The sequence below is a fragment of the Plecotus auritus genome (genome assembly GCF_963455305.1).
Source record: "Plecotus auritus genome assembly, chromosome: 8".
Lineage (NCBI taxonomy): Eukaryota > Metazoa > Chordata > Mammalia > Chiroptera > Vespertilionidae > Plecotus > Plecotus auritus.
Genome location: NC_137782.1, coordinates 43,740,112 through 43,752,996, shown reverse-complemented (window position 1 = coordinate 43,752,996; position 12,885 = coordinate 43,740,112).

The window sequence follows — 12,885 nt, the reverse complement described above, 5'->3', positions numbered from 1 at the left end:
CCTCTCCCTCTGCAGGCCCCAGCCGTGGACCCACCAGCAGGCACTGGGCTTCCAAAGGTGAGCTCTGGGATAACGAGGCAGGACCGGCAGGTCTCTCATGCTCTGGTGACTCTCAGACTCCCTGCTCCTTCGTTCTCTCCAGTTTTGTCCAGACTGTCCTCCATCCAGAGCAGGAGACTGTGCGACAGAGTAAATTTCCCTGGAAACTGTTTTCTGAGCCATCCATGTGGTCTAATAGTCACTTTTTGAAAAAGTATATTTTTATTGATTTCAGAGAGGAAGGGAGAGGGAGAGAGAGAGATAGAAAGATCAATGATGAGAGAGAATAACTGATTGACTGCCTCCTGCATACTCCCTCTGGGGATCGAGCCCACAACCCAGGCATGTGCTCTGACCGGGAATCAAATCGTGACCTCTGGTTCATAGGTCGATGCTCAACCACTGAGCCATACCGGCTGGGCTAATAGTCCTTTATTGATGGGTTGATTAAATGCAGTGATCCTCACTATTCCCTGTCAGGTCCAGAGGCAACAGATCTCCGCTTTCCTCCTGGGAAGGACTTTCTAGGGTTTAACATCCGACTTCCCCACAGCCCTCGAGATGAAGGAGATGTGTCTGAGTGAAGGCAACTCCAAATTGTTCATCAGGACCCAACACACGTGGGGTCCCTGCACCCCTTCTCTCTGCACATTGCTGGGTCGTTCTCTCACCATCTGTGAGCACACCTCATGACGGTCTGAGAAGGAAATGAGAGGAAGGCATCTGTGCTTATGGACGGACAGGAAACCTCCATTTTTAAGCTCTTGATTCCAGAAGTGCCAAGTCACGGCGTTTTGCTGAATCACTCACACCAAGAAAAGCATTCGCTCTGTGTCAACTCAACGGTGATTTGCAGAGTAGCTGGAACTCCTTCTAATGCTGTACTTCTAAAAATAATTTATCCAGGAATAAATTATGGAATTGTGCTGAATTGGCAGGCTTTCATTTTTCTAGGAGACTGTGGTTTTTGCCAAAACTGTCCCAACCACTCAGAATAGATGAATATCAGCCATGTTGCCCTGTGTATACCCATGGGGCCCACATCCACAGACCCTCGGACACTGGGCTCCCGGGGCCGCTCCACGCTCTGCACTCACGCCGTCCCTGCTGTGGCCACCAGGCAAATGGCACAATTGGCTTTGCACTGCTGCGTGTCCTACCTGGAACCTTGCAGGTGGGGATGCTCCCAGGAGGGAAGTGAGCCGGACTCTTGTGGAGAACAACAAGGCAGCCCCGCCTGGCTCCTGGGGTCGGGCAGGCTGTGGTTCGAAGACCCTCCACCACTGCCAACTTGACCTTCAACAGGGGATGGTGTTCTCTGTTTGTAATAAAAATGGGGAAAGTAGAATTCTGAACTCCTTATTTGGCTACTCTTCCCAAAGGTTTGTGTTGAGAAAGCAGAGTGCCACACAGTGGGGATGCCTGGCCACGTAGGTGAGAACAGCCACTTCCGGACAGACATGCCAGGTATCCAAGCTCTCAGGGCCAACCCCACAACTGGAGGGGGTGCTCCAAGCACGATGGGGACACACAGTAACGGCTGGGCTTGGTGCCCATGCGGCAGGACCACAGCCCTGCATTTACTCCGGGACCCTTGCTGGCCCGCTGACTCGTGAACCTATGAAACATGACACTCTCCACACACAGTCCTTCCGAGTCTCATGACATCGATTGAACTTGGGGAACGTGTGTGGCCAGCGAGAGCCCCCAGGACCCGTGGACCCGCTGTCCTCACGACTCACAGGTTGAGCTCAGTCCCCAGCAGCTTCACAAACTGCCAGGCACCCAAAACCCTGGGGCCATTTTCGTTTTGCTTTTGTTTTCAAAACCTGGTCCTTTGAGGGGTTGGTTTTGTTTTGCTCCTGAGATGGCAAGCAAGGTGCAGTGTTGTTGTAGAGTTCAGACATCCCTCCAACGGTTTAACCTCTAAAAGAAGGCGATGGTCCCCACGCACGCCTCAGGCGATTTGTAATGACACAGGGTTCTCCGGGCAGACTGTGTGCTGCCCGAGCCATCTCACCTCCAGGTGTCACTGAGCAACACGCTGCTTTCCCTGCCCTGCTTCCGTGAAAAGAGCAAGGTTAACCCAAGCATTGCTGACTTCCTGCTTTTCCACCAGCGGCCCCTCGGTAGCAGCTGCTCACTCTGTGCAGAGGGAGGCCGGGCAGCCTGGAGACAATTTTCCAAAAAGTGGCCGCCACCTCCTGGGAGCCTGTGAAACTGCAGGACTCAGGAGCAAGGCCTGAGTCACCTCTGGTTTGTTTCTTCCTATTCCCCGTGTGCAGGTGGTTCCAGGGCCTCCTGTCAGTGGGTAGGTCAGAATGACCCAGACTCCAACTCACAGAACAATAACACAGGCGCAAGCCCCTCCTCTTGCCAGCAAATAAGAGTTATAAAAGGAATTGACGTCAGCAGACCTCTCCCCGGTAAGTCATTGTTACCAGGACGCAGATATTTTTAAAAACTTGTTTGAGGTCAAGTTCATTAAAATATAGCTTTTTGTGCAAGGCTCCTACCACACTTGACACTCTCATTGACCCCTCACCGCCCCCCCCCACACACACATACCAAGTAGGAAAGGGACAGGAACCGGTAGGGAAGGTTCACTGCTCAACTGAACAGAACCTGTCCAGAAATATGAGTCATTCTTTGGCGAATAAGTCCCTGAAATGAAATTGTACAGCTCGTTGTCTTTCTAAACACCGGCAGATTCACAGAAGCAGGATGACTTCAATGGGTGGGTTTTAACAGGTGACCAGAGAGGGCAAAGTGGGGGAGGGGACTGGGGACCTGCTCCTGAGTTTCAGAGGTAAACAAGAGAACTGAGTTTCAGAGGTAAACAAGAAAATGAACAAAGGGTGCATCTCCGAGATCCTGAGGTGAAATGAGTGTTCGCCTCGCTGTCCGAGCCAAAATGTGGAACAAGTCATTCTTTTTTTTTTTTTTTTTTTAACATTTTTATTGATTTCAGAGAGGATGGGAGAGGTAGAGATAGAAACATCAGTGATAAGAGAGAAGCATTGATCGACTGCCTTCTGCACATCCCCTCCTGGGGATTGAGCCCGCAAACCTGGGCATGTGCCCTTGACCGGAATCAAACCTGGGACCCTTCAGTCCGCAGGCTGATGCTCTATCCACTGAGCCAAACTGGCTAGGGTGAACAAGTCATTCTTCATTAGCTTTTGTTGAGTATGGACTCCACTGGCTGTTACTCCTGCAGCAACCCAGGGATTTCCACAGGAGACCCTATTTCCTGGCCACCAATATCAGGTCTGCTCCGAGATATTATCAAGAATTATGGCGGTGTTCCACACATGCATGAGCACACACACATGCAATGCACACATGCTCACACATATGTGCACACATGTGCATATGTGCACACCAATACATGCACACACAGTACACAGCACTGATGGCATTTGTAATTCACCAGAACAGGGACCTGCTGTTTCCGTCAGAGTGTACCCTTATCTGAGGGCCCAGGGCCCAGGGAATATTCAGTTCCTGACTTCTCGGTGGTTAGGAAGAAGCCAGGAGCAAACTTCCTGAAAAGGGCATTGGGGAAACATCCAGTCCCTGAGGAGAATTCAGACTGGCCATATCCCTGAATTGGCGGGCATGTGGGAAGGAGCCGTGAGAACCAGAGTGACTCAGTGGGACGTGGTTCCTTGGCATCTCTCAGATGGAAGTGCTTTGTCAATGGTGCAGGCAGAGAGCTGGGCTTTGTCAAGGGCGGAGCAGGAGCATCTTGGGGCCCAGGGATGTCCTTGCTGGACTGGGCGTCACTGAGGCCCATGTCACCTGCCCGAGTTCCTGGAGTCTGACAGTGATGCCCCAGGAGGCGTGAGGGGTTCTCGCAGACAATGTGATATAGAGGATGTCGCCTGCCCCCCTTCCTTTCTCTCAGCACTGACATGCCCCCTCCTAGTTTGTCCACTTAGAGTCATGGTTCCCATTGGGCAGTACAGACAGAGCACCTTGGAAGTGGGCTCAGGTGAGTCCTCCCTGCATCTACCTTGGCGAGGGACCACGGGGTTGGGGAAGGAGTGTGAGCCAGGAAAACCCAAATCTCAGGCTCAGCCCTTCTGCCTGTGCCCAAAGGAAGATCTATTCAGGGGCGGGTGGTGGGATGTGTCAGTGTCTGGGAGGAGTAGATTTGCCAAAAATTTGCACAGGGTCGCAGGCCCTGGGAGAGCAAGCCACGGAGGGAGGTAGCAACCTTTGAAAGTCAGGTAACCCCCAGGAGCTGCTAACTCTGAGGTCCCGTTCCCACCTGCTTACTTCCTGCCTGCTCCAGCTCCAAGCCGGTGTGTGTGCTGAGGCTGCGGACCCCATGCAGATGGGTCCACACTACTAGCATGCTGATGCATTGGGGTGGTGCCACAGAACTCTCAGGTCCCCTTCCCTGGGCATGTGTCGGTGTCTGTCGGATGCAACAAGTTGTCCTCAGCTCCCCATCCCTCCCACTTCCCGCCCCATGGTTTTCCCACTGAGGTCAGCCACTGGGGACAGGCTGGAAAATGCCTTCCTACCATGGTCATCAAGAAGCCCGTCCCAGGCCTCCCTCTGGGTGTGGGGGGGAGGGCTCCCGCTCCCGCTCCAGAGCACCTCCTGTGAGCCACATCTCAGGAACACCAGACCTAGTCGAGGCCATGAGCACTGCTGTTTTTCACATCCACGTGATGAGCTAGATTGCCGTTCATCTCACCAAGAATGCGCCACTGAAGCAAAGAGAGGAGAGAGGTATGTGTAACCTGGGTGGGGCGCTGTTGTTTCAGTGATGTGCGTGTGGTCACCCAGGGCCCCGCTGGGGCACTAGGTCCTTCCTCAGTGGCTCGAGATTAAACGATTAAACGCGGGCCTGTGGGGAAGAGGGCGAGGGCCGAGCAGCTCATACCTGACATGGACCATGTGCTTACCTGTGAAGCGCTAGCCTAAGTGCTGGACTTGCACGTTTCTTGTATGGGTCACACTTTATCCCTCAGTGATGCAGACGTGCTGATTCCTTTTTAGCGTAAAAATTAATTCCGCTTTAAAGTGCAGTATTTTGAAACGGTTGAAACGACTCTCTAATCTTTTTTGAACACCAGCCGACAGGCAGGAGTTTTCATGGTAGAAGTGGAGCCACCCGCCCAGCCGTTTATTGAAGCTTCTGCAGGGGAAGGTCAATAGAGGCTCCCCGTACCCCATCGATACAAACGCTGGGTAAACTGCTCACCCATCCCAGGCGCCACCTGCCGCCACTACCTGGAATACACCTCCGAGTTCTAAGCCTGGTGGAAACATGGGTTGGAGAAAATAAACAAATAAACCCGAAGGGCGGAGGGATGGTGCTCTGAGTTCCATTTCCTTGAACCCTTCAGGCATACAGGACGCTGTGGATTGAGCGGGGCTGCCTCCCAGGTGCCTCCTGGGGTCCGTGGGCCCGTGGTGGGTGCTGTGTCTATAAATGAATTCCGGTGCAGAGCAAGTCAGAGGCAACCCGAATGTCGTGCGTTCTCAATGCCAGCAGTGCCATCAACAGGCCTGTGACGCATGAAAAATGCAAACGGGATACCTTATCTCTCACGTCTACCTTTAATCACTGGCTGCCCACCTGGAATTACACCTGGCTCAGTGCTCTGGCCGGCAGGTATTACTCCACGGGAAGCTGTGTTTGAGGACAAGCATCAGACGGGCCGAATGTTGCTTCCAATAAGAAAGGATGGGCAGACAGGGCGCATCAGTGTGGACAAAGGGGCGTCAGCGCGTGTGGCAGGTCTCAGCTCACAGGTCACTGACCAGCGGGCCTTCTGGGCTCCCTCTCCCTGAGGACTCAGTCACACTCTTTCACAATGTCCTTTCCTTCCCCTGCCCAGCACCCAGTGCAAATTCCCACGACCGTAACCTGTGATGGTCCACGGGCGGCCCAGCTCCCGGAGATGGGGACTTTGTCTAATCTCTCTTCACTGTCTATACAACGCAGCACCTGGGGGTCCTCCACAGACAGCTCCTGGATGACGGCCCGGGATGCCTCGGACAAGCCCCACGCGTGGAGAAACCGTGGGTCCTCTAGCCCTGCTTCACAGCCCTGCTGACGGGATTCTGACCTTCACATTTAAACATTTGCTCAGCAAGTTCCTTTCAGTACTTTACCCTCAAAATAACCTGACCTTGGGCTTCGTGCATCTGAGTCACTGGCTGGTCGACCACAACGCCACCGGCAGCTGTGTCCCTGCGGCTGTCACAGCCGCTGGGCACGGAGTTTTCCATGAGTGATGTTGACAGTAATTTTGTGCTGAGGATCTGACTTCTTAAAAAGTGGACTTTTTTGCTCACACTGCTAATATCAAAACATGATACAGCAGACAGCATATCTCATGAGAGTTATTTTTTATTCACTAGCTGTTTGATACAGACAGTAACACCAGCAGCTTGGAGACCTGCCAGTTCTGAAACTTGCCTCCCACAGGGGAAATGTCCTCGAATAAGGAACAACCCTCCCCATAAAGTCAGGACCCGCGTTCCCCTGTCCAGAGACTTAACATGCAAAAAAGCACTCAAACTTAAATAAAGGCAACGCTTCCCAGCCCTGGGGTGGTTTTCACTGCTTTGAAAATATAGTTTTTGGGGGGGAGATGGGGATTTTAATCCTGGCCACAAAACCATCCCCCAAACAACAACCGCTTTGAAGAAGTGCAGTTGCAAAGAGTACGTTTGGAGGCTTTATTCTCATGGCAGAATTCATTCCTCGGTGCACACGATTGCGCTGCCTGTACTCACGTTGATGAAATATGCATATAAAATGGTACACGAGAGAGCCGGGGCCAAGGACTTAAGCAAGAGTGATGGGACTGAGAAGCAAGCTCCACCCCAGGATACAGGAGGAACCTTGTATGTCTGCTCGTCATTCCAGGGAGAGGAGGTGCTGCGATGCCTGAGAAAGGAATGCGGACACTGTGAGACCCACGGGAGGCAGGCCCGCAGGGCGGTTACTCCTCCGTCAGCCAGAGCAGTGAGGGAGGAAGCGAGTTGCCAGACTTGATCCAAAGGCTGCGTGTCCTGAAATGACCCATTTGTAGTTGGAATTTTTTCAACATGCGAAGGCTTGTGATGGGTCCAAGTGGAAGACACAACAATGTTTTGCTTTTCCTAGAATAAAATGAAATGATAGCAGAGCTGGACTGTAGCACACGTTATTCCCTCCCAAGACCATCCAGAACCCACCCAGGACTGTGGACTGGCTGAGACGTCCCGCAGGGAAAGGCCACCCGCGCTTCACCAGAAGTGTCCCTTTTCATTGTGGGACGAGGGGCCATGGACTCGCCAGAGCATCAGTGTGGTTCCCATCTAGGTCCTTTCGCTATGCGGGTTCCAGGCTCTGTGGGAGGGCTGGGGGTAGGTACCCGGCACGGGAAGTCGGAGCCCCTGGTGGAAACAGCCCTGTCTCCTTTCATTCCCAATCTATGCCAATGCCTTAATCTTAATGATAACTTCCTCTTGTATTGGGATTTCTTAAACTTGGGGAGAAAGAGTATATTCAAGGCTGGTATTTTGGTGAAAAGCATCGATCTTAGTACAAATGTCATCCCAGAAGTAAAAAAACAACAACAGTGTCTTGTTTTGATTTATAAAATTGACAGTGAAAAGGAATGTAACATCTTTCCCCACTCAAGATTTTCTTGTTTGAAGAAACCACACTCACTCGCTAGGAGGTAAGCAGGTGGTCTTTAAAGGGGGCGCGCAAAGAGGTGGCTCAGGGTCCATCTGAGCGAAGACGTAAGGACTGCGTTGAGCAAGACGGTATTATCTCATACAACAGCTTTTCCTGCAGGATATTAAAGTGCTTTATAAATATTAATGACCTCATTCATTCTCCTCACCTTGTATGAACTGAAGACGTTATAGGTGGCTGGTCACCCACCTCCCTGGGCTACTAGCTCAAGATGCCTTTCACGGCCGTGATTTCCAATTCAAAATGCTCTCACCTCCCTGTCACTCAGAGGTGGTACTGGTGCTGTCTCCTCTACTCACTGCTGCAGAATCGCTAAGCATTTCTGCCGCTGCCCAACCTCTTTCCCTTTTATACTTGTTAATTTAGCAAAATTAGGGAACATAGTTACATAGAAATAAGGGCAAGCCACTCATAAGCTGGTGATCATTAAAAATTAGCATGGATATTTGGTGTGTCTCTGCCCTGAGGATTTTCTAAATCATGGGATCATGCATTTCTGTTTCCTGTTTATTAATATCATTATTTTTAATATATGTAATTATCTTCAGGTATTATATATCTTTATTTTTAACAGCTGACTATTATTTCACTCTATGGGCATGCCACAATGAAATTAACTAAACTCTTATACATAAACACGGAGGTTGTTTCAACATTTTTGCTGTTATAAACCTCTGCCTCTGCCCCAGACAATTAGTCTGGTCTGTGTCTTTATGAACCATTCTCAGTGGCCAAACAATTATTTAAAAACTATCTACTCATCTAAGGGTTTTGTTTTGTTTTTTCTTTTACAAAAATGGTATCATTCCCTAAAATTCACTCCTGTCACTTAAAAATACATTACGAAAGTTCTTCCAGAGAAGTCTTTAAATAGCTGCATCATATTTCATAGGTACCACTCATTGTCCAGCCATTTCCCCTGATAGGCATTCAGGTTATCTCTTGGTGTTTGTCATAAAATAATCCTGCTCCTGAGATCCCCAAACATAAATGCTGGTGTACCCATGTGTTTTCTTCCAGGGGGTCAGGGCAAAGCAGTGAGATTGCTGAGTCCAATGGCATATTTGCAATGTGAATAGATTCTTTAGATCCATTTCTTAGAATTCAAGTTGTTCTGCCAGTTTCTCTCATGCCCATGCTCTTGCTAGAAATACCTTGTGTGTTAACATATACACAAGGAAACTGACACTCACAATAGAAATGGAACTTGCTTTAAGTCATACAGATAAATATTTCAGAGTCAGGACCAGGACCTCAGCCTCCTAGTTCTTTGGTCAGGACAGTTTGCATAGAAAAGAGCTTTTGGGAGGTGCTAGGGAGTTGATAAAGTGATAAAAAAAAAAAAAAAGATATATCAGTTAGCTATTGGTGTGTAACAAAGTACTCCAAAACTTAGTAACTTAAAATAAGAGCCATGTATTCAGTTACGATTCTATGGGTCAGCATTTAGGCTGGGCTCTGCTAGGAGGATCTTCTGTCTGAGTTGGGTTCTCCATGTCTGTGTGGTCAGCTGGATGCCACGGTCCTTCTCCCGTGCTTCTCATCCTCCTACACACTATCCCAGGCCTGCTCTCCTGGCAGTGGCCCAAAGAGAGTGTAAGTGTGTAAGACCAACCAAAGCTTAGGCTCAGAGCAGGGCATTTCCACTTCTGCTATACTGGATGGTCCAAGAGAGTCACAGGGCCAGTCCAGACTGGAAGGGTGATGAAATAGGACTTGCCACTTACTAGAAGTTGCAGAGCCTCCGAGCAAAGGGCTTAGGCAGAGGCGACTGAGAGAATGGGAGCCAAGCTGGCAAGCAATGAACCACATCCTCAGGTTCATTAAGTTTTCCCCACTTTCCAAACAATCACTCTGGTATCTTGACATGGCTGTTTGGAAAGTCACGGCTCTGTAAGACAATAAAGAATGTCATATTTGTAGTGAAATTTCAAGAAGTTATCCCAAGGTACCTGAGGCACATTTGGAGCACCACCATATTAGGTCAGACTTCTTTCCAATTTTAAAAATAGATTTGTCAGATACAAATTAACCACTATGGCTGTTCTAGTCTCATTACTTGTACTGCATTATATGGAGAGTTGCTGACTCATCTCTTCTTTATTGCTCTGCAGCTGTGAAGAGCACTGTTTGGGGTTGTTCTTTTGTGTCTTTTTTGGTGCATGCGCCTTTTTAAAAGTATGTCTCTGTAATTCTCCATCTCATACAATAAACAAGTGAAGAGGTGGGCATTAGAGGTCATAAAAATAGCGGGCAATAAGTGCAGTTAAACACAGTAAGCTTCCTTTTGGTATTTCAGCAAGAGTGTGCCTTGGAGATGAGAGAGGGATGTGGGACAGGCCCGATGGGCGACCCTTGGCTGTGACACAGGGCTCAGGCGAATGTAGTGTGTGGGTGCAGAGACAGCCCCTTAGGGTGATTAGGAGTGCCCAGGAGAGAACAAACTCTAAATTTAAAAACTTCTGGCTTTAGCCAAATACAAAATGGGTCTAGGATGTGGGTTGAGGATAGGGAGGGAGCACACACGTTAGTATTCTGGTTGTCCTTTCCTGCATCAGCAGCTCAGGGTGGAAAACGACTTCTGTTACATTCCTGTTTGTCGGTCGTTACAGATCAGCATGGAACGAAAAGAAACCGATGTGACACTCTGCTGACTTTCTACACACGGCTTCTTTCGAGGAGTGTGAGTGGGGCAGCCGCTGGTTCTTCCTTGCTGGGCAGAGGCCAGCAACACCAGCTGGGAGCCGGGTTCTGAAGGTGGGATCCAGCGTCCCGGCACCTTTCACGGTGGAAACCTGGAGAGGCACCTCAAACACGCGTGCCCCCCAGAACTATGGATTTCAGAGACTTTCTGTACCAGAAATTCCCCTCTGAGGAAAACAGGAGACACGGGAAAGTGGAGACCCTTTTGTTTATTTGGATGTATGAAAAGAAATGGGTCAGCTATGTGTTTCCATAGAGACTCATTGAAATCAGACAAACTGACACCAATACTGATTTATTTTCCTATTCAAGCCCCTTTAAAAGAGCACTTTAGTCTGAGTTGGTTCTTGAATATAAACAAGAAAACCAAGTTATCTTTCTCAATAGTTATGTCTGTCACTTGCAAATAGGACTTAAAAAAATAATAAGATTAAGATTATCCAAATTCACGCCATACCAGTTTGTGGAGTAAATATAGCACATGCTTTACATACAGGGGTTGTATTCTGGGCATTTTAATTCTAGTTCTTAAAGTCATATTTGTTCTTGCTTTACGCCAAACGGATTTGCTGTTGGTGACCTCGGCAGCCACGTGGTAAGGGTTTGGGTTACACACGTGAACACATCAGATGCACTCCTGGATGACCAGTTCAAATTAGACTTTTAAATCCAAGGCAAGATAAGGCGGGACACGTGGAACACAGCTGTGCACTGGGGAGTCCAGTCATTTGGGCCATTTTAACCATCGAGATGAATCGCAGCTAAACTGTCCCAATCCCCCTCAGGCGGTCGGGTCAGTAGGCATGCGTGGCCCCAACTCCCCAGTTAGAGCAAAATGGAGAAACAGCCCACAGCTGGGCCCCACCGCCCAGGAATGTGGGTCAGAGGATCCTGTTCCGTGTGGTAGGTTTTCCCTGTCTGGACCGTTTCCTTTGCTCAGCTCTTGACCTTTGCAGACAGAGTTAAGTGGGTCAGTTCTGAACCATGGGACATGGAGAGCAAGTCTTATCATTTGTTCCAGACTCGTGCGGCAGAGCCGGGGAGGCTGCGCGGCGCGTGGGTGGTCCGGCTGTGTGTGCAAGTGAGAGTGTGGATGAGAGGGCTTGTGTGCATGAATGTGAGTGTGTGTATGAGTATGAGAATGCGTGTGTATGTAGATGTGACTGTATGTGTGTGTGTTTGAGTGTGGATATGGGTGTGCCTGAGTGTGAGTGAGTGTGAGTGTGCCTGTGCTCTCAAAATGCAGTGAGGGAAGCAGCACAATCCATATCCTTCGTCCACAGTTAACCCTTAGTTGCCTGGGTCTTGACTTCCCCAGTGACCAAGGTGACCCAGGGTCATTCTTCCTCTTTTATACTTGTCTCTCGGAAAGTTCCTATCTTCACAGGTATGTTGGTGGGAGGAAAAGAAGGAAACAATTTCTGGAGTATGATGGAAAGGGCGGAAGTTGAAACGTTTGGCTAAAATTAGGTGAGGTTATGATGGATCAGCACAAAAGTGAGGAGCTTAAGTGACTGGCTTCCCTTCTGCACAGGGCAAGGATCCTGTGTCCTGTTTCTCTAGCACAAATGTTTGTCAAATAAATGTATTCTTCTGTATTTAAGCAATTCTTTTCACCCACATAGACAGGTGCCAGTCCAGAGCTGGTGTGTGATGAGAAGGCAGTGGTGCATAGCGCCTGGCAAGGTAGGAATGTGGACCTCCTGCACAGAAGGCTGCTCTTCTGTTTTAAAGAACGTGAACTGTCCACTCATGGGCAGAAGGGCTCTGGCCCCCCAACCCCTGACATGTGCTAGCGTGGTGGCAGTAGAGGGAAGTCCGTGCTTGTTCTGGGGTGTGTCTAGCCTCGCCGTGGATCTCCGATAACAGCCTCCTCCCACTTGTACATGGCTAGGAACCTGTAGACACAGTTCAGGGCAGTGGTCGGCAAACTGTGGCTCGCGAGCCACATGTGCCTCTTTGGCCCCTTGAGTGTGGCTCTTCCACAAAATACCACGGTCTGGGCGAGTCTATTTTGAAGAAGTGGCGTTAGAAGAAGTTTAAGTTTAAAAAATTTGGCTCTCAAAAGAAATTTCAATCATTGTACTGTTGATATTTGGCTCTGTTGACTAATGAGTTTGCTGACGACTGGTTCAGGGTATTGAGACGTTGTAAGGTGGTGCAGGTCATCCCTTTCCTCAGATTGCTGACCCTGAGAAATGAAATCAGTCGTAACCCAGGAAAGCCATAGAGGAGATTCCTTTTCCTTGCTGTTTTCTGGGAGTACCTGCCACGGTGGAAATCTACACACGGAAATTTAACTCACTAGTCCCTTCAAGTGCTAGACAAATCTGGAAAGTAATGCCGAGTGACAAAATAATAGCTATTTGTTGGTCTTCAAGTTATTTCTAAGGTGTTTTTTGTTGTTGTTGTTTGTTTGTAAGCAT